Source organism: Cervus canadensis, chromosome 25 (assembly GCF_019320065.1).
Source record: "Cervus canadensis isolate Bull #8, Minnesota chromosome 25, ASM1932006v1, whole genome shotgun sequence".
Classification (NCBI taxonomy): Eukaryota; Metazoa; Chordata; class Mammalia; order Artiodactyla; family Cervidae; genus Cervus; species Cervus canadensis.
The window spans coordinates 22,649,982-22,669,918 of NC_057410.1; the positions used below are offsets into that span (position 1 = coordinate 22,649,982).

Sequence of the window (19,937 nt, forward strand, 5' to 3'; positions counted from 1 at the left end):
CTAGATGATTACTAATATGTTTATAGTAATTTTTAAGATCATCATCTAAAAGAAAATATAGACTTAAAGAATTTGTAGGGAATGTGTGAAATTGAAAATGCACTAAAATATAAACAGGAGATCACAGTAACAATGCTAATATGTAAAACTCAGTTCTATTTTTCTATAACAGCCAATATCGGGAGTTTTGTTTCTCTAACCAGAAACTGTGGGATATCTTGTACTGTACAAAAGCTGTATTTTTGACAATAAATTTTGACAATAAACGAAGAAAGAGAACTTAAAGACCCCCGTTAGTCTAAGCTCCCTAGTCAAGAAACATTATTTCATATGGAAGAATCAGGGTTTACAAATTCTGATACTGTCTGGTTACCTGTTCATTCATCATCCAGTTCCATTGTCCTTTCCTCTGTGTCCTCTGCTGTCTTGTCCCAGGACCAAAGTGTACTTTTAACAGGGTCCTTGATATTGATCACAGAGATTTTAGGCTTTGCAGCTACACATACAAAGTTTACTCCAAGTGCTGAGCTAAGAAGATTTGGCTGTACTGTAACAAGTGCTATAAAGGAATAGATACCAGCTATAGGGCAGGATCACATTCATCCACGTTGTTTTCTGTTAATTATGTTAGTTGTTTACCCTGTGATCTTCTCCTCTTGGAGCTAGAGGATTTTGTGTGTGTGTGTGTGCTCAGTCGTGTCTGACTCTTTGTGACCCCATGGACTGTAGCACGCCAGGCTCCTCTGTCCATGGCATTTTCCAGGCAAGAACACTGGAGTGGGTTGCCATTTCCCCCTCCAGGGGATCTTCCCAACCCAGGGATGGGGGACAAGCATCTCTTGAGGCTCCAACATTGGTAGGTGGATTCTGCACCACCTGGGAAGCAATAAGAGATTTTATTGTCCCCCAAATAAAAAACACAAAAGAACCAAAGAAGTACATTAAGTCCTTGCCTTTTAAATGTCGTAAAAGCCTCAACTGAAACAATGAGCAAGTTCATCAGGCCTTTTGCTCCCTGCAAGGGAGGGTCTTGGACACAGTTGGAGCAAAGTTAGAGGAGAAGCAGAGAGCAAGATGCTGGTGAGGTGCTCTGAACAGGTTTACTGTGCCCTGCTCCCCTGCCTTGTGGTTAGCTCCAACACTGGGGAGTGGGTAGCTAATAGAACAACTCTCCCAACTGTGAGAAGCCCAGAGCAGAGGGGCCAGAGCCTGTTTTCTCTCCAGAACCCTGGGAAGTGCTCATTCAGCAGCAGCATCCCATGACAATCTGAGTTGGCCAACAGAGCTGTGATTGTCAAGGGGCTGGGGTGTGGGGAAGGATGGATTTGGGAGTTGGGGTTAGCGGATGCAAACTCTTATGTAGAATAGATAAACAATGAGTTCCTACTGTATAATGCAGGAACTACAGTCAACGTCCTGTGATAAGATATAATGGAAAAAAGTATGAAGAAGAACGTATATATGTATGTGTCTATCAGTTCAATCAGTTCAGTCATTTAGTCATGTCCGACTCTTTGCAATTCCATAGACTGCAGCACGCCAGGCTTCACTGTCCATCACCAACTCCCGGAGTCTACTCAAACCCATGTCCATCGAGTCGGTGATGCCATCCAGCCATCTCATCCTCTGTCATCCCCTTCTGTACCCACCTTCAATCTTTCCCAGCATCAGAGTCTTCTCCAATGAGTTAGTTCTTTGCATCAGGCGGCCAAAGTATTAGAGCTTCAGCTTCAGCATCAGTGCTTCCAATGAATATTTGGGACTGATTTTCTTTAGGATTAACTGGTTGGATCTCCTTGCAGTCCAAGGGACTCTCAAGCATCTTCTCCAACACCACACTTCAAAAGCATCAATTCTTCAATGCTCAGCTTTCTTTATAGTTCAACTCTCACATCCATATATGACTACTGGAAAAATCATAGCTTTGACTAGATGGACCTTTGTTGACAAAGCAATGTCTCTGCTTATTAATATGCTGTCTAGGTTGGTCATAACTTTTCTTCCAAGGAGCAAGTGTCTTTTAATTTCACGGCTGTAGTCACCATCTGCAGTGATTTTGGAGCCCAAAAAAATAGTCTGTCACTGTTTCCACTGATTCCCCGTCAATTTGCCATGAAGTGATGGGCCAGATGCCATGATCTTAGTTTTCTGAATGTTGAGCTTTTAGCCAACTTTTTCACTCTCCTCTTTCACTTTCATCAAGAGGCTCTTTAGTTCTTCTTCACTTTCTGCCATAAGGGTAGTGTCATCTGCATATCTGAGGTTATTGGTATTTCTCCTGGCAATCTTGATTCTAGCTTGTGATTCGTCCAGCCTGGCATTTCACATGATGTACTCTGCATATCAGTTAAATAAGCAGGGTGACAATATACAGCCTTGACGTACTCATTTTCCTATTTGGAACAGTCTGTTGTTCCATGTCCAGTTCTAACTGTTGCTTCTTGACCTGCATACAGATTTCTCAGGAGGCAGGTCAGGTGGTCTGGTATTCTCGTCTCTAGAAGAATTTTCCACAGTTTATTGTGATCCACACAGTCAAAGGCTTTGACATAGTCAATAAACCAGAAGTAGATATTTTTCTGGAACTCTCTTGCTTTTTTGATGATCCAACAGATGTTCCAAATAGGAAAAGGAGTGTGTCAAGGCTGTATAATATCTCCCTGCTTATTTAACTTATATGCAGAGTACATCATGAGAAACGCTGAGCTGGAAGAAGCACAAGCTAGAATCAAGATTGCTGAGAGAAATATCAATAACCTCAGATATGCAGATGACACCACCCTTATGACAGAAAGTGAAGAGGAAATAAAAAGCCTCTTGATGAAAGTGAAAGAGGAGAGTGAAAAAGTTGGCTTAAAGCTCAACATTCAGAAAACTAAGATCATGGCATCTGATCCCATCACTTCATGGGAAATAGATGGGGAAACAGTGGAAACAGTGTCAGACTTTATTTTTTTGGGGCTCCAAAATCACTGCAGATGGTGACTGCAGCCATGAAATTAAAAGACGCTTACTCCTTGGAAGGAAAGTTATGACCAACCTAGATAGCATATTAAAAAGCAGAGACATTACTTTGCCAACAAAGGTCCGTCTAGTCAAGGCTATGGTTTTTCCAGTGGTCATGTGTGGATGTGAGAGTTGGACTGTGAAGAAAGCTGAGAGTCGAAGAATTGATGCTTTTGAACTGTGGTGTTGGAGAAGATGCTCGAGAGTCCCTTGGACTGCAAGGATATCAACCAGTCCATCCTAAAGGAGATCAGTCCTGGGTGTTCATTGGAAGGAATGAATGGGAAGGAAGGAATGAATGCTGAAGCTGAAACTCCAGTACTTTGGCCACCTGATGCGAAGAGCTGACTCATTGGAAAAGACCCTGATGCTGGGAGGGATTAGAGGCAGGAGGAGAAGGGGATGACAGAGGATGAGATGGCTGGATGGCATCACCGACTCGATGGACATGGGTTTGAGTAGACTCCGGGAGTTGGTGATGGACAGGAAAGCCTGGCATGCTGCAGTCCATTGGGTCACAAAGAGTCGGACATGACTGAGAGACTGAACTGAACTGAACGGATGTTGGCAATTTGATCTCTGGTTCCTCTGCCTTTTCTAAATCCAATTTGAACATCTGGAAGTTTACCGTTCACGTACTGTTGAAGCCTGGCTTGGAGAATTTTGAGCATTACTTTGCTAGTGTATGAGATGAATGCAATTGTCAGTAATTTGAACATTCTTTGGCATTGCCTTTCTTTGAGAGTGGAATGAAAACTGACCTTTTTTAGTCCTGTGGCCACTGCTCAGTTTTCCAAATTTCCTGGCATATTGAGTGCAGCACTTTCACAGCATTATCTTTTAGGATTCAATTCCAGTTGAAATAGCTCAACTGGAATTCCATCACCCCCACTAACTTTGTTTGTAGTGATGCTTCATAAGGCCCACTTGACTTTGCATTCCAGGATGTCAGGCTCTAAGTGAGTGATCACACCATCGTGGCTATCTGGGTCATTAAGATCTTTTTATATAGTTCTTCTGTGTATTCTTGCCACCTCTTCTTAATATCTTCTGCTTCTGTCCTTGATTGTGCCCATCTTTGCATGTAATGTTCCCTTGGTATCTCTAATTTTCTTGAAGAGATCTCTAGTCTTTCCCATTCTATTGTTTTCCTCTATTTCTTTGCACTGATCACTGAGGAAGGCTTTCTTATCTCACCTTGCTGTTCTTTGGAACTCTACATTCGAATGGGTATATCTTTCCTTTTCTCCTTTTCCTTTTGCTTCTCTTCTTTTCTCAGCTATTTGTAAGGCCTCCTCAGACAACCATTTTGCATTTTTGCATTTCTTTTTTCGGGGGATGGTCTTGATCAGTGCCTCCTGTACAATGTCACGAACCTCTGTCCATAGTTCTTCAGGCACTCTGTCTATCAGATCAAATCCCTTGAATCTATTTGTGTATGTGTAGATAGGATATATATATATATATATATATATATATATATATATATATATAAAACTGAATCACTTTGCTGCACTGTAGAAATTATCACAGCATTGTAAATCAACTATACTTCAAGAAAATAAATTAAAAATAAATTGAGATGGCTGCATGGGGAGCAGGGCTGGAGAGTCTCTGGTAGTCACAGCAGCTTTCCCCCAACCCAGTTAGGAAAGGGAAGGATTCAGAAGAAGTTGAGAGGAAAGCAGAATTTTTTCCATACCCCAAGAAAAGCACAAAAACCAGCTAAATGCAAACTGGTGAACAAGAAGTTGTTGTTAGTTCCAAGGGGATATCATCAAAAGATCTCAGAGGATAGTAGGTCTAAAAATCATGGAGAATGTGACCTCTTAGAAGATGCTGGCATAAAATGTTGATGCCATAACCAGGTGAGAAAATGGCTATGGTAATGAATGTCACTGTGGACAGGTGTCTAACAAGTAGACGCCTCCCCTGATGCTGTGATGTGTATCTGAGCCCCAACATAGATGCCACCTCAGGAAAAGGAGGGCAGAGGACAATCCCCAGTGATTGACACTAGGATGACTACATGTATCTAGAACTGAGTAATCATATTTTTTATTATTTTTCAGCATCTAAATATGGCAGAAATTCAAAAGAATCGAATCATAAATTGAATTAATGAGTTCTCTTCTATAAAAATATTTATCAAAGAAATGTATCCTGAATGAAGGCAAAAAGGTACTATCTCACTCTGGGCAAGATGGTGGGGTGAGGGGGGTCAGGGGGGCAAGGCTGCTGTGAATTTGGGGCAGCCACACTCTAATTAATATAGGTACAGTTGATCATGTAGTTCATGAGAAATCTATGGTTGTAAAATGAACTGGAAAGAAATATTACAATAAAACTTGACTGTGCTAATGCTAAGATTTACAAACTTGATGACCTATATTTTCTTCTGCCATGTTTCCTTTGTTAGGGCTTCCCAGGTGGCACAGCGGTAAAGAATCTGTCTACCAATGCAGGAGAGCAGGCGATGAGAGTTTGATCCCTGGGTCGGGAAGATTCCCTGGAGTAGGAAATGGCAACCCACTCCAGTATTCTTGCCTGGGAAATCCCATGGACCTGGGATTTCCTGGTGGGCTACAGTCTATGGGCCCGGTGGGCTACAGTCTATGAGGTTGCAAAGTGTCTGACATGACTGAGGATGCACCCATGCCGGTTGCCTTTTTGACCTCCCTGGAATATTACGATATTGTGATGGCTCTATGCTGAACAATGCCACAGTGATGGATGCCGCTTCTCTGTTGATAGCTGGTAATGAGCCTTGCCTTTTCATACTGTTCATGGAGTTCTCAAAGCAGGAATACTGAAGTGGTTTGCCATTCCCTTCTCCAGTGGACCACATTTTGACAGAACTCTCCACTGTGATCCGTCTGTCTTGGGTGGCCCTACATGGCATGACTCACAGTTTCATTGAGTTAGACAAGGTTCTGACCCATGTCATCAGTTCACTCCACCACTTTGGCCACCTGATGCGAAGAATTGACTCACTGGAAAAGACCCTGATGCTGGGAAAGATTGAAGGCAGGAGAAGGTGATGACAGAAGATGAGATGGATGGATAGCATCACCAACTCGATGGACATGAGTTTGAGCAAGCTCTGGGAGTTGGTAATGGACAGGGCATGCTGCAGTCCACGGGGTCACAAAGAGTTGGACACAACTGAGTGACTGAACTGAACTGAATGAGTCTTGTCCTCAGCCTCAGACTTCTGAACACTTGACTGCTATGGAAATTATGAAACTGAAGCATATTTTGATTCTAAAAAGTAAAACTGATTTGATTTTTTTTAAAAAAAAGCCAGACTAAAGAATGGTATGAACAGATCCTTGCATTTGTACAAGGTACAATAGCATAGAAGGAGCTTCTATTATTCAATTTCTGCTCAGCTAAAATACAATATTGAAGTTGTCTGTGAATACATAGTAAAGAAATCTCCAGTGCCCCCAAGAGACTTTACTTCAGAACCCTGACTTACTGTTATCAGATCCTTTGATGTCAACAAGGCTGGATGTGAAGTTGATGACCTTAAGGAGAATGTAGCTGGTGGTAGTGTTCAAAAAGGAGTATTAAATGTGGGTCAGGAGATAGAAGTCAGACCCCATGTGGTTTCGAAAGATAGTGAAGGAAAATTCATGTTTTTATCGCTTTTTGCAGAGCATAATGATCTTCAGTATGCTGCTCTGCATGGGGGCTAAGTCACTTCAGTTGTGCCCAACTCACTGCAACCCTATGACTGTAGCCCACCAGGCTCCTCTCTCCATGGGATTTTCCAAGAAAGAATACTGGAGTGGGTTGCCATGCCCTCTGCCAGGGGATCTTCTCGACCCGGGGATCGAACCCATATCTCTTATGTTTCCTATATTGGCAGCTGGTTCTTCACCATTTACAGGAGGAAGAATTAGTGCATTCAAGGCTGATTTGGGCAAAATTGTTTTGACTAATTCTGTGTGCATGGAAGTAGAAGAAAAAAAATTCACCCTTAATCAAAGAGTTGAGACACACTGGCATTTAGTTGGTTGGGCTCAAATAAGAAGAGGAGTGACAATCAAGCCGACAATAGATAATGACTGAAGAATTAAATAACAGATATGGATGAAGTCAGAATTTCTCTTAACAACCTAGGGGTATATTTTCAAAGCAATAGTGGGGAATTAATTTCACAGTTCATTACCTTAGTAGTAGCTGTAAGGTTATTCTCAGTTTTGAGTGATGAAAATTTAACCTCTAGTACTGAGACAGGGTCTACAATAAATGTAAAAGTTGGCATAATGTTGGGTTGAATTTACATTTTATCAGAAATTAATCATCTCTAAATAAAGTCTAATTTATACAGTGCAGGTTTGAAAGTAAACTGCTTGCTACAACCAGACTTTGCTGTAGCACACATTCCACCGAACCGATTCAAAATAAAATCTTTCTTCTTAAAAAAAAAAAAAGATGCTATCTGAGAAAATATCTGGGCTTCTAAATTTTGCACATTTCAATATAAAACTATTGAATTAAGATTTGAATTAAGAATGGTTTCAGTTTAGCGTTTGCTCTGAGCTTCCTGTATACATTAGTGCCTGTAGAAAGATTTTCTTAGGTAGATAAACTTTACAGAACAGGATTATTTGAAAGTATTAATCATTTCAAGCCTATTAACCACAAAATGCAAATCTGAGAAATATTTTAGGCATAACATTTCATAAACACCCTATTCAAAAAGATAAATTTGTCAAATGATAACAAGGGGTGATAACTAAAGATAATAATGCTAAGAAAGGAATTAAAGCTCATGAATAAGTCAAAAATGAATAATTTTTACATGTCTTTGGAAGGAACAGATTTAATTTCAAATTTTACTTTGAGTAACATAAATATACACATGTGCAAAATTGTAAGTGTAGAGTTACAATTAGAGTTACATAAGCTGAAACCATCAGTCAGCTGGAAAAACAGGTACTTCCAGGACCCCAGAAGCCTCCCTGAAGTTCCCATCTACCCCTCTCAGAGTACCCATTCTCTTAGCTTCTATCCCCATAGATTAGTTTTACCTGTTCTATTCTTTTGTTTTCTGTCTTCTTATGCTTAATATTGTATTTGTGAGATTAATCAGTGATTTTGTGTGTAGTTATATTTTGCGTATTCTTGTTGCTTTGTTCCTCTATTATAAAAATACACTATGATTTTTTATCCACTCTACTGTTGATGGAAGTTGTGATGTTTTCAGTAGGGGGACATTTATACTGCTGCTGCTGCTAAGTCGCTTCAGTCGTGTCCGACCCTATGAAACCCCATAGATGGCAGCCCACCAGGCTCCCCCATCTCTGTGATTCTCCAGGCAACAACACTGGAGTGGGTGGACTTTTATGAGGAGTGCTGTAAATGGGTACATTCTTGAGTGTCTTTTGATAAATGTATGTACACTTCTATGTTGGATCTATTCCTATGAGTGGAATTACTGGATCATGTAGTATACACATGGGCTTCCCAGGTGGCACTGTGATAAAGAACCTGCCTGCCAATGCAGGACACCTAAGAGATGTAGGTTCAATCCCTGGATTGGAAAGATCCCCTGGAGGAGGGCACGGCAACCCACTCCAATACCCTTGCCTGGAGAATCCCATGGACAGAGGAGCCTGACAGGCTGCAGTCCATCGGGTCATACAGAGTTCAAAGGACTGAAGCAACTTAGCATGCACGCACAGTATGCATATATTCAGCTGTAGAAGATGCTGTCAAACGCTTTGCAAAGCATTGGTACTTTTATGTCCAGGTGCTGCATCAATAGAGCCCCAGATGCTGAGTGTATCCTTATTAGCATTTGCCTTTCTTCTCCTACTTCTTCCTTTTCTCTGTCAGAAGAAGACAGTCTTCTCTGTCTTCTCCCCCTCCTTCTCCTGCTTCTATCCCCTCTTCCTTCTTCTTTCTCTTCCTTCCCCCTTCCCCCCTCTTCTCTTTCTCTTCCTCCTTCTCCTGTTTCTCTTCTCCCTCTCCTATTATCCATCCTAGCACTCCTCATCTTCTTCCTTCTTTTTTACCCTTTCTGGTGGATGTCTACTGGTAACATATCGTGGATTTAATTTGCATTTCTTGGTATCTGGACTTGAGCGTGTTTCACATTTGGAGATTCCCTTTTGTGAAACACCATTTAGAAAAATTGTGTTGCCTACCTTTTTCTTATAGATATGTAGTTCTTTGTAGATTTTGGATATGAGCCCTTTGTTATATACATGTATTTCAAATATACTCTCCCACTTGAAAATTCTTACTATTAAATCTGTGATATACATTTTAATTTTAAATGCTCTATGAGAAAAAAAATTTTCTTTTTCAGTCCTAATGTGCTAAAAGTTTATCATAAAAGAGCATTGCATTTTATTAAGTGCCTTGCATCTTTCAAGTTGAACATATACTTTTTGTACTTTATTCTGTTAATGTGGGTGAGATATTATATACTGATTGCATTTGAAATGGTAAACCAATTTCAAGCTCTGGAAACAAACTCAACTTGTCCTTTTCTTTACACTTCAGAATTTCATTTGCTAATATTTTCCTTAAAGTTTTTGCATAATTTTCTTTTCTTTCATGTCTTGCCCAGGATTAATGTCCTCATACAACATGCCAGTAAATATTCTCTTCTTTTCTCTTGTCTGGAAAAAAATTGTAAGATTAGTTATTTTTGTTTCCTAAAATGTTTGGAAGAATTCATGCATGAATCCAGCTGGATCCAGAATTCTCTTTGTGGGATGTTATTAAATTGCAGATTTAATATCTTCAATAAATATAAATATTTTTTACTTTCAGTGTCATTTGGGGAAAACTGTATATTGACATAAATTATATATAATGTCTTTTTATGATTTTAATTATCAGTATTATTATTTTAGTTACCATAAAGTGGTCTCTTTTCCATTCCTGATACTGTCATTTGTGTTTTTTTCTCCTTTTTCTTGGCCAGTCTTCTTAGGACTTTACTCTTTTCATTAGTCTTCAAAGAACCTCCTTTGGATTTATTGAATTTCCATAGTATACCAGTTGTAAAGCATTGTTAATTTATTAATTTTTTTCTCTTTATTCTTTCTTTTTTCTATTTCCTATAATTTGCTATATTTTTAACTTCTCTTTATGGATACTATTCATTTAAACCTTTTGCCTATTTGAATATGTGCATTTAATGCAATGAATTTCCTTAAAGAGCAGCGGTAGCAGCAGCCTATGTGTCTTGGTATGCAATATCTTCACTAAACCCTAACCTTTAGTTTAAAATGTTTTCCAGTTTCTACTATGATACATTCTTGATCCATATTTAATTTCTAAGCATTTGGAGATTTTTAACTTATCTTTTGTGGTTAATTTTGAGCTTAATTCCACTGTGTTATGAACATACTTTGTATGATTTTTATATTGGAAAAGTTTTTGAGGCCTATTTATGAATCCCTGATGGCTCAGCTGGTAAAGAATCTACCTGCAATGCGGGAGACCTGGATTCAATCCCTGGGTCAGGAAGATCCCCTGGAGAAGGGAATGGCAACCCCCTCCAGTATTCTTGCCTGGAGAATCCCATAGACAGGAGCCTGGTGGTTCCTCTGTCCATGGGGTTACAAAGAGTTGAACACGACTGATCAACTGACACACACACATGTGTAATTTGAGTAGCCATCCCGTAAACAATTATAAAAAAAATATTCTGCAGTTGTTGGTTTTGAGCTCTGCATATATATATATACACATGTATGTATATATACATAAGGAAAAGTTTGTTAATCTCTGTTTATTCAAATTCTCTATGTCCTTTCTGATTTTTAATCAATTACGTAGAGATTCCAGCTAATATTTTCCATTATGTTTATAGATTTATCTATTTATCCTTTAATTAAAAGGAATTATTTTAAGTTTTATTTCTACCACCACATGAACAAACCCAGGGTATCCTACTGGAGAATGAGCATTTCGCTGTCATCCAGTCATTCCAGCTAAGGTCTGAGACATGTAAGTGAACCCAGGCATAAATAGATGATTCTGGTCCATACTAGAATGACCGCCCAGTTGTTCTCAGTCTAAATTGATAACTACAGACTCATGAGCTAGGTAAATATTTTGTTGCTTTAAGCCACTAAGTTTTTGGTTGCTATGTTATGAAACAATGAAAGTGAAAGTCTCTCAGTCGTGTCGGACTCTTTGTGACCCCGTGGACCATACAGTTCATGGAATTCTCCAGGCCAGAATACTGGAGTGGGTAACCTTTCCCTTCTCCAGGGTATGAAGCAATAGGTAAAATTAATTAGCAAAGTTTTGTAATTTGGGGGCCATGTCAGCATTTCCTTCCTGGGTTTGACTTTCTAATTGGTCTCCTGGGGCATGTTGGAATGTAATTAAACATCTGAAAGCAATGAGAGGTGGTATAGATGAAACATGAGGAGACTTTGAGCAAGAACTATTTCAGACAGAGAATGAGAAGATGATTTTACTGTCAAAGAATGATCAGTAGTGTTGGGGGGATTCAGATCATCTCGTTCACCATTCTAATGTTCATGGTTCCACTCTTTCTCAGTCTGTGCTTTGCTTTCACATGAAGTTGTAGACAGTTTTCCAAATAACACAATGACACTCTGCATTTGAGTTTTGGTAAATTTTTCTTGAGACAAAGAAATTCTCTTATGATAATATGAGAAACATCCTGGTTCTCTGATTACACCTTGATGTAAAAATTTACAACATTGAGCATTGAATTTCCTTTCTTTAAGCTTCAAAGTACATTAGAGGCATCCAACCCTCAGTACTTCTCTGTATTTCTTGTGCCTTTCACACTGTGCTATGGAAGTAGCCCCTATCTGCCAAAAGTGCTAACAGACACTTACTGCATACAGCTTTAAAGATGGTTTAAGTAGCTTTTTGACATTGTATGTTGTGAATGATAAATATTCTATTCCTTAATGGCAGTTGAATCTTCACTACCTTCCATCCACCAAATCAGAGAACCAATCCCTATCAATTGAGGTACCCCCAGTGAAAATTCAGTAGAGTCAACTGAATCCATTCAAGCCAATTTAAGCAGGAAGACATTCAGTGTAGGAAATCAGATGCTTTTTAAAACTTTAAAGGCTTAGGCTAGGCTTCTAGGAATGACTCCTTAAATGGTCTTGAAGAACTGATCTCTAAGTGAGCTTCTGCATTAACTACAAGCAGGAAGCTCAGAAAAGAGAAAGCTGCCATCACAACTACTGGTTCTAGAATGACTCCCACCCCTGCCCTCTGCCATGACGTGGGCAGGTAAATGGGTCCCCTTGCTCTCAGTACTCATAAAGCTAGAGATGGTCTTAAAAGACCAGCATCTTCTCTATCCAACACAGAAATACTTCCATGATACTGTTTTCCAGAAGAACTAACAGAGCAGAGCTTTTCCCTTTCTAGATACCCTAGAATTTGAATCTTCCAAATCTCATGCAAATATATTTGTTGGCCTAAGCTCTATGACTAGTTGAACTCCAAGGAATCAGGGACATTCAGCCCCTATTTTCTGACTGCACAAAGTGTATCTGTAGCCCGATGGCATCAGCAACATCTGTGAGAGAACAGAGATAATCAAGCCCATTGCAGAACCTGACTCAGGCCCAGGATGCTTAGTCTCAATGTCAGGGATATGGATGATGCTCAGTTCATGCTAACTGTTCCTGTTATTGGCCTGGCATTGCTCGTCATGGGGATAAACAGGCTACAGGGTAAGGAAGCCTGATGCTTCTTCAGGCCAGAGTAGCAACATACCTTTATTTTGTTTCTCTATTTGTAAATTTTTTAATTTAGTTCTTATTCCTTTTGAATTTTATTTTTATTTTTTGGCTTTGCTGCATGACTTGTGAGATTTTAGTTCTCTGACCAGGGATTGAGCCTACAGCCTTTGTATTGAAAGTACAGAATTTTAATCCCTGTACCCCAGGGTATTCTTTTTGTTATGAGTGTCATGCTCTGATAAAAGGCATTCCCGAAATAGTAATGCTGAAAGGGGGCAGTTTCCCCCCCCCCCCCATTAATTTTTATTAGTTGGAGGCTAGTTACTTTACAATATTAGTGTTTTTTGCCATACATTGACATGAATCAGCCATGGATTTACATGTGTTCCCCATCCTGAACCCCCATCCCATCCCTCTGGGTCATCCCAGTGCACCAGTTTTTGAAGAGTAACTTTTTATACTGTTTCTCTCTCATCATGAACTTTCTTCACAAATTAACTTCCCTACTAAAAAAAAATTTCACTTTTTGTCTCTCCTTTCCTTGTTTTCCCATTTCTGTTTCTTGGTTTCCAGCTCTCCCTCCAACTCTTCCTTGCCCTTTCCCTTCCTCTTTCTCTCTCTTTCATGACTTAAAAATAAAATTTTTATGTTATTAGAAACATTTTATTGTTTTTCTTCAGTAAAGCCTTTTGAACTTCACTAAAATGAATTAATATTTATAAAGCATTTAAAATAGTTCCAGACACATAGCAAGCATTGTCTGAATGTTCACTTTTATTTATTTACTGGCTTAAAAGAAGACCTACTTCAGGCATACTCTGGGGTCCATCTTTCACTGTAGGGTTTTTTCCTTTTAAACCTTCAGAAATTAGACCACTTTGGATAGGATCACACTTTTTTACAGCTGTAAATAATAACTGTAGATATAATCAAACCTAGCATTGTATTAGTTTGTGTACAACATAATGATTTGATATATATATGCATTACAAAATGATTACCTTAATTAATTTATCCATCACCTCACATAGTTACAATTTCTTTTCTTATGATGAGAACATTTAAGATTCATTCTCTTTGCAACTTCCTGATACATAATGCAGTATTTTTAACTGTAGTCACCATGCTGTGCATCGTATCTCCAGGACTTATCTTATAGCTGGAAGTTTGTACCCTTTGACCACCTTTACTCATTTTCCCCGTCTCCCACCCCCAGGATCAGCAATTGCCAGTCTCTTCTCCATATCTTTGAGTTCAGCTTTTTCAGATCCCACATGTAAGTGACATTATACAATATTTGTCTTTCTCTAACTAACTTATTTCATTTAGTGTAATGTCCTCAAGCTCCACCTATGCCGTTGCAATTATTTTATACTAAATCTTGCTCTCAAGTGAAAAACATAAGACAATGACTTCAGGGTTGCCAGGACAAAGTTTCTAACCTCTAGTTAATACATTGTAGGGAGAATACAATGATGCTGAACATTTAGTCTAATTTAATGTGATTAAGCCACATTTTATGAATAAAGATAACTCAGTTGCTTTAGGTGCTCAATTCTGCATTTCTTTAACACCTTGTTTCACACTCACTTGCATGACTGCTTAACAAGATTGGATACTGACTTTCCAGAAAAACCCAAGATAAAATGAAAGGAAACTACATATCTACTGATCACAGACATATTCATATATTGGACAATTTTAATTATAACCTAATGTGTTTTTTTTAAAGGACTCTGCGAACTGCAAGGACATAGAAGCACAGTGACAGTGCATAAACACTTTCGAGCCTGAGAGGATGCAGCAGAAACTGAAGGGCCCACATCCTGGGAGGCTCATATCAGGGCAAACTTTGCCTGTAAAGATGTCCTTCAGATTTGCGGGAGACAGAGAGAGCGATTGTGGGTGGGAAACCCTGAGTCTGGCTTAGGCAGTCTTTGAGCTGTAAACCTTGAGCCCTTACAGCAATTAGCTGATTTGTCTTCCTGCATTTCAGGCACAGTTGAGGTTAATGTAGTTGTTGAATGGTCTTTTCATCTGCAAATCCTTCCTTATGTTTTCCTCAGCTGTGACCAGCCCAAATGGACACGGGATGCCCAGCTTTCAGCCTCTGAGATAGCACTTTTATCTTTTAAGTCACTTCAAAGGAGCATTTTACAACCCCTGTCTCAGTTTCTTTAAGGTGGGGAAATGATCATTTTAAACAAGGTTGCAATAGACCTCATGTTTGGCACCTCCTTTGTTAGATTTAACCACTTTGGGAATAAAAAGAATGGCAGAGGAGGGGGTTCTCGACAAGAACCCTCATTAGCAGAACCCAACCCAAGAACTAACAGATCTTGATGTTTGCAAATCACCTCTTACATGAAATTACATAAACTCATCAGAATGTAAGTTCTTCAACAATGATGATGAAAATCCATCGATTTCTTGTGGCCAAGTAAGGATCCAGCTGTTTTCTCCAGCGTGACAGGGCTCTCTCCAGCATGGTCAGTGTGACTGACAGATGGCTACCTTATGATCATTAGGTATGATCATTTAGCCCCATTTTCCAGGAGAATCCTGGTTTAGGCATATTGTCCCTGCATTCATCCAGTTAATAGCCCCATTCACTCTCATGTATGTACAGATATGGATGATAAACTGTATGGACTTTTTTAACAAAAAGGCAAGTGGTCAGGAACAAGTCACACACGGGTGTGCTGATCTTGTCCTACAGGGTTCCTAGAGTTCTGATAAATTGTGGTTTCTGCTAACTGAATCGGGAACTTAATGGAATCTTCAGTGACAGGTGTGGGGAAAGTGCTCCCCACTCACCTGTACGCTCCCTCCAGCCTTCCATTAAAACTGTACAAGACCACTGGCATCATTTTGCTCATTCCCCATCTCCCCTCTCCTGTCCTTTATTCCCGTTCTGCTGCTATTCCTTTTCTCCTTCTCTCCCTCCCCAGCCCCTCCTCTTACCTCCCCTCCACTCCCTCTCACCGTCCTCCTTCTCTTTCTCCCTCTTTTTCTTCTTCTTCTCCTCCTCCTTCTTCTTTTTCTTGTTGTTCCAGATTATTTTAAAATTGCATTTTCTGTTTTACGAATCTTTGCTCAGCTATTGTAATATATATTACAGCTGCAATATAAGAAATTATTTGTCTTGATTACATGCTCTCCTGGTTACTTTTTCTATTTCTCCTATTCTTGCATTTCTTGTATATCTGTCATTCTTCTTCTTGGATTACATGTTTATTTTGGGTAATATTTTTCAGAGGGGTCTGTGGGTGACAAAATTTCTAAATTGCTTGCATGTTCAAAATTATCTTCCTTTTGCTTTCATACTTGAATGGCAATTCAGCTGGGAAAAGTTTGCAAATCCTTTTCCCTCAGAATATTTTGGTTATTTCTCCATGATTTTCTGACTTCTTCACTTGTCAATCAGAAGTCTGTCTCCAGAGTCATTGTAACTCCTTTTGATACTCCTTCCATTCTACCTTTTCTTTTTTAAAGGTTCCTCCCATCTTCTCTTTTTTAAAAGTTTGTAGAATTTTCTTTTTATCCTTGGAATTCATGAAAATCATCAGAATGTGTGTTTTCTTAACATTTGTGTAAAACATGCTAAACCCTTTTGATCTGAACATATGTCTTTCTTTAGCATATGGAAATTTCTTCCCCTGTTTCTTTGGTTTTATTTTTCCCTCCATGCTCTCAGTTCTCTCATTTTATTGGGTAAATATTTGAATGTATATTTATCTGGATACAGCTCCAAGTTTATTAATTTCTCATAGTTTTCATTTTTATTTTTTTAAATTCTTAAAAAAGTCCTTAGCCTAAGCTTCCAGGTTGCTAAGTGTACCTGTAGTCCTCTCTGTTTCTGTATTCAGTTTTTATATTGAGTTTTTAGCAACCAGATTTTTAACTCCCAAGAATTACTTTGTGTTCTCTTGCATTAATTTTGCTTCCCCTGATGATCTTTTTTACTTCTCCCATTTACTGCCTTTCTTTCTGTTTCCTCAAATGGTGTCTGATTCTATAGTAAGTGGGTTGATGTGATGAGTGGGCTTTTTCTGAAGTCCAGAGAGGCTTATCTTTAAGTGTGAGGTTCTATGTCCTCAGAGAAGCCAGAAATGACCTGGGACATTACACACTTCTCTCTCTAGCCCCATGGCTCATGGTGGGCACTTCCTACAAGTAAATCTATTGTCTAGAGAGATATTTTTAGGACTTTAGACTGGGGTGAATGCTACAGGCAGTGACCTCAAAAGCAGATTCCCATACTCTGTTAGGTTTTGCAAACATCCGAGTCTAGTTCATCTGCTTTATACCATACAGAAATTACCTAATATTCTGGTCTGCTAACATCAACTTTTTGGTTTACTAGTGCCCCTAAGTAAGTAGTCCACCCATTTTGAGCTTTAAGGCACAGAAATTCTCCAACTATTCTCATCCCAAAGATTTGCCCAATCTAAGCCATATGGATTGTATGGTTGATAAAGCTGAGCATAAAACACCTCTTATTTTGTGCTCCTATTTACTGCTTTCTAATTATGTCTCCAATTTTGCATTTTTTCCAATTTCTAACTCATTCATGTTGAAAAAAATCCTACTGTATGCTACAATTGTATTATAAGGACATTATTGCTAAGTTGAACCAGTCACAAAAAGACAAATCCTGCATGATTCCACTTATATAAGATGTCTAAAGTAGACAGACTCAGAGAATGGTTGCCATGGACTGTGAGGAGGGAGAAAAAGTTGTGCGATAGATACTGAGTTTTAATTTTGCAAGATGAAAAATTGCTAAGATGGTAAATTTTACATGTTTGTTAACCACACACAAAAAATTAGAGCTTTAAATCTCAGTTTGAGAGAAGGTTTAAATGTAAATAATCCAGTAAGAGGGAAACAATTGGCTTAAATTTAACCATAGGTGTAAGAGACCAGTGTCAGGCCCTGTTCTAATAGCAGGTTTGCCTCTTCATGGCAGAAAGAGAGAGAGAGACATCACGCACTCAGGTGTCTTCTTCTTTGTACAAGGGCACCAGTCCCATCATGAGAGTCTCACCCTCAGGACCTCATCTAAACTCAATTGCCTCCCAACAGTTTTACCTCCAAATAAGCATCAGATTTGAAGCTAGAGCATCAATGGACAACTTTGTCAGGGATAAAAACATTCATTCCATCACTGTGTGTGTGTGTGTGTGTGTTACTGATGAGAGAGAGCTACATGGGGCTGGGATGTGAAGAATTGTATATACCAGGAAGCTGTGCCCTGGTCCTCTACTTTAATGTGAGATTCTGCTGAAACTTTTGGGCAATCTGTCTTTCAGGGAGATTTTGAAAGTGTCACGGGAATTCAGCAATTTTGAGACTTTTACTTGGTAAGTTTTCCTCTAGCTGAAGTCTCCTTCATAGACTCAGTGGGTCTCTGGTTCAGATCATTTGGTTTAATCAGTCCACCAGATGAAGGGCTTTGTTGCAGGGGGGTCTTTTCCAGGATCCCCTGGCAAGGGCTGGTAGCTACCACTCAAACCTCCGAAGCCTCCCTTCTCAATTTTTCTACTCTCCCATCAGCAGAGTTGGAGTTGGAAATAAAACAATATAATTTAGTTAACTCTTATTCTAAACAAGTAGTGAAAATAATTATGTAAAGCGCTAATAAAAAATACTTCATTTCATAACATTATTAAATAGAAAACTATCTATGTGATGAGCATCCTTCATGAGTAAATAACTATTTGATGAAATAGCCTATCTTCTTTTCATTTTCTTGCACAGCAAGATGTAGACTACTGTCATTTAAACAGCAGCTATATCCATTTAGCAACCCATCCTGGCCAAGATTTATACCTTTAGGAAAAGAGATAGATTTCAAAATGGCAACTATTTTTAATCCTCTTTAAATTGCTGAGTTAGTATAGGCTGAAAGAAATTCTGATTATTCATCTGAGGACAGAGGTTTGGTCTGTAGACCAGGTTTAGACAATCTTTTACTCACCAAGTGAAACTTGGTGATTTTCCAAAATTTTAAGGTAAAAAACTGGCAGTGATGGAAAAAATATGCCCATCACTTTATGGAGAGCAATCAAGTTTTCCTTTGAGATGACAGTGCCAGGAACCTGATCATAGAAGAATCAGTCTCATGTAGCTTGTTCACAAATAACCCTGATTAAATTCTCCACAATTCTGTGCCAGGGAAGCTGAGCTATGAACAGCAAAGAGTTGGGGTCCTGGCTTTCTCCCTGCACCCCCAGGGCTGGTGGAAATAACTCCAGCTTAGTGACAGTTTCACTTAATATCAAACTAAGAGTAAAGATTGTTGTCTAGGAGTCTTGTTGTTGGAGCTATATACTGTGTGAGCCGGGATTGAGAATTTCCAAGACCAGGAAGGCCAAGTGCAGTGTGGAGATCTTTTCACTATTACCCCTTCATTCCTGGGCCCTCAATTTCCCTTTTATAATATTTTCTTCTTATGGGTCTACTAACTAACGAGTTAGATCAAAATAAGTCTGATCTGGAAAAAATTCATATTGCAGTGAGTTCACGTTTCATTTGGTTACCTTCTGTAACCTTTCTTTGGCTGGTCTGGCCCCCTCCATCCTACCTCCAAAGCACACACAGACACACACACAAACATCACCACCACCACCACCATCATAGAATTAGAGTGGTACATGGTGGCAGTAATCACACCATTTTGTACTACCATGCATAGGAACTCTAAAAAAAAATGGAGCTCATGTCCTTTTTATCAAAGAATGTTAACAATGTATTTTACAAAAGGTATATTTTATTAAAATTAAGATGTTTTAAAATTTTAAGATACACCATTATTTTATGAACCACTAGAAAAGAAAATTTTCTGTCCAACTAAATCACAATGCTTTATAAATTTTCTCTTTTTATTTTGTCAGTCTTGGTAGAGGTTTATCAATTTTCAGTTTTCCAAAGAATCAGCTTTTGTTTTATCGATTTTCTCTGTTGTTTTCTTATTTTCTGTTTCAATGATACATGCTCTTACCTTTGTTATTTTTTTTTCCTTCTGATTTCTTTTGGTTTATTTTGTTCTTTTTTTCTCATGTTTCTTAACTTGGAACTTTAACTTACTGACTTGAGACCTTTCTTCATTTCTAATGTAAACAGTTTAGTGCTGCAAAATTTCCTCTCAGCACTGCATTAGATGCAACCCATGTTTTTTGATATGTTGTTTTTAAAAATTTTAGTCAG

The 19,937-nt window shown here is 38.9% G+C and overlaps 1 pseudogene; it reads left to right on the top strand.

Annotated features, from left to right (window-relative positions):
* The first annotated feature begins 5,714 nt into the window (after positions 1-5,714).
* LOC122427051 lies at positions 5,715-7,083 on the top strand (annotated as a pseudogene).
* Positions 7,084-19,937: the final 12,854 nt, after the last annotated feature.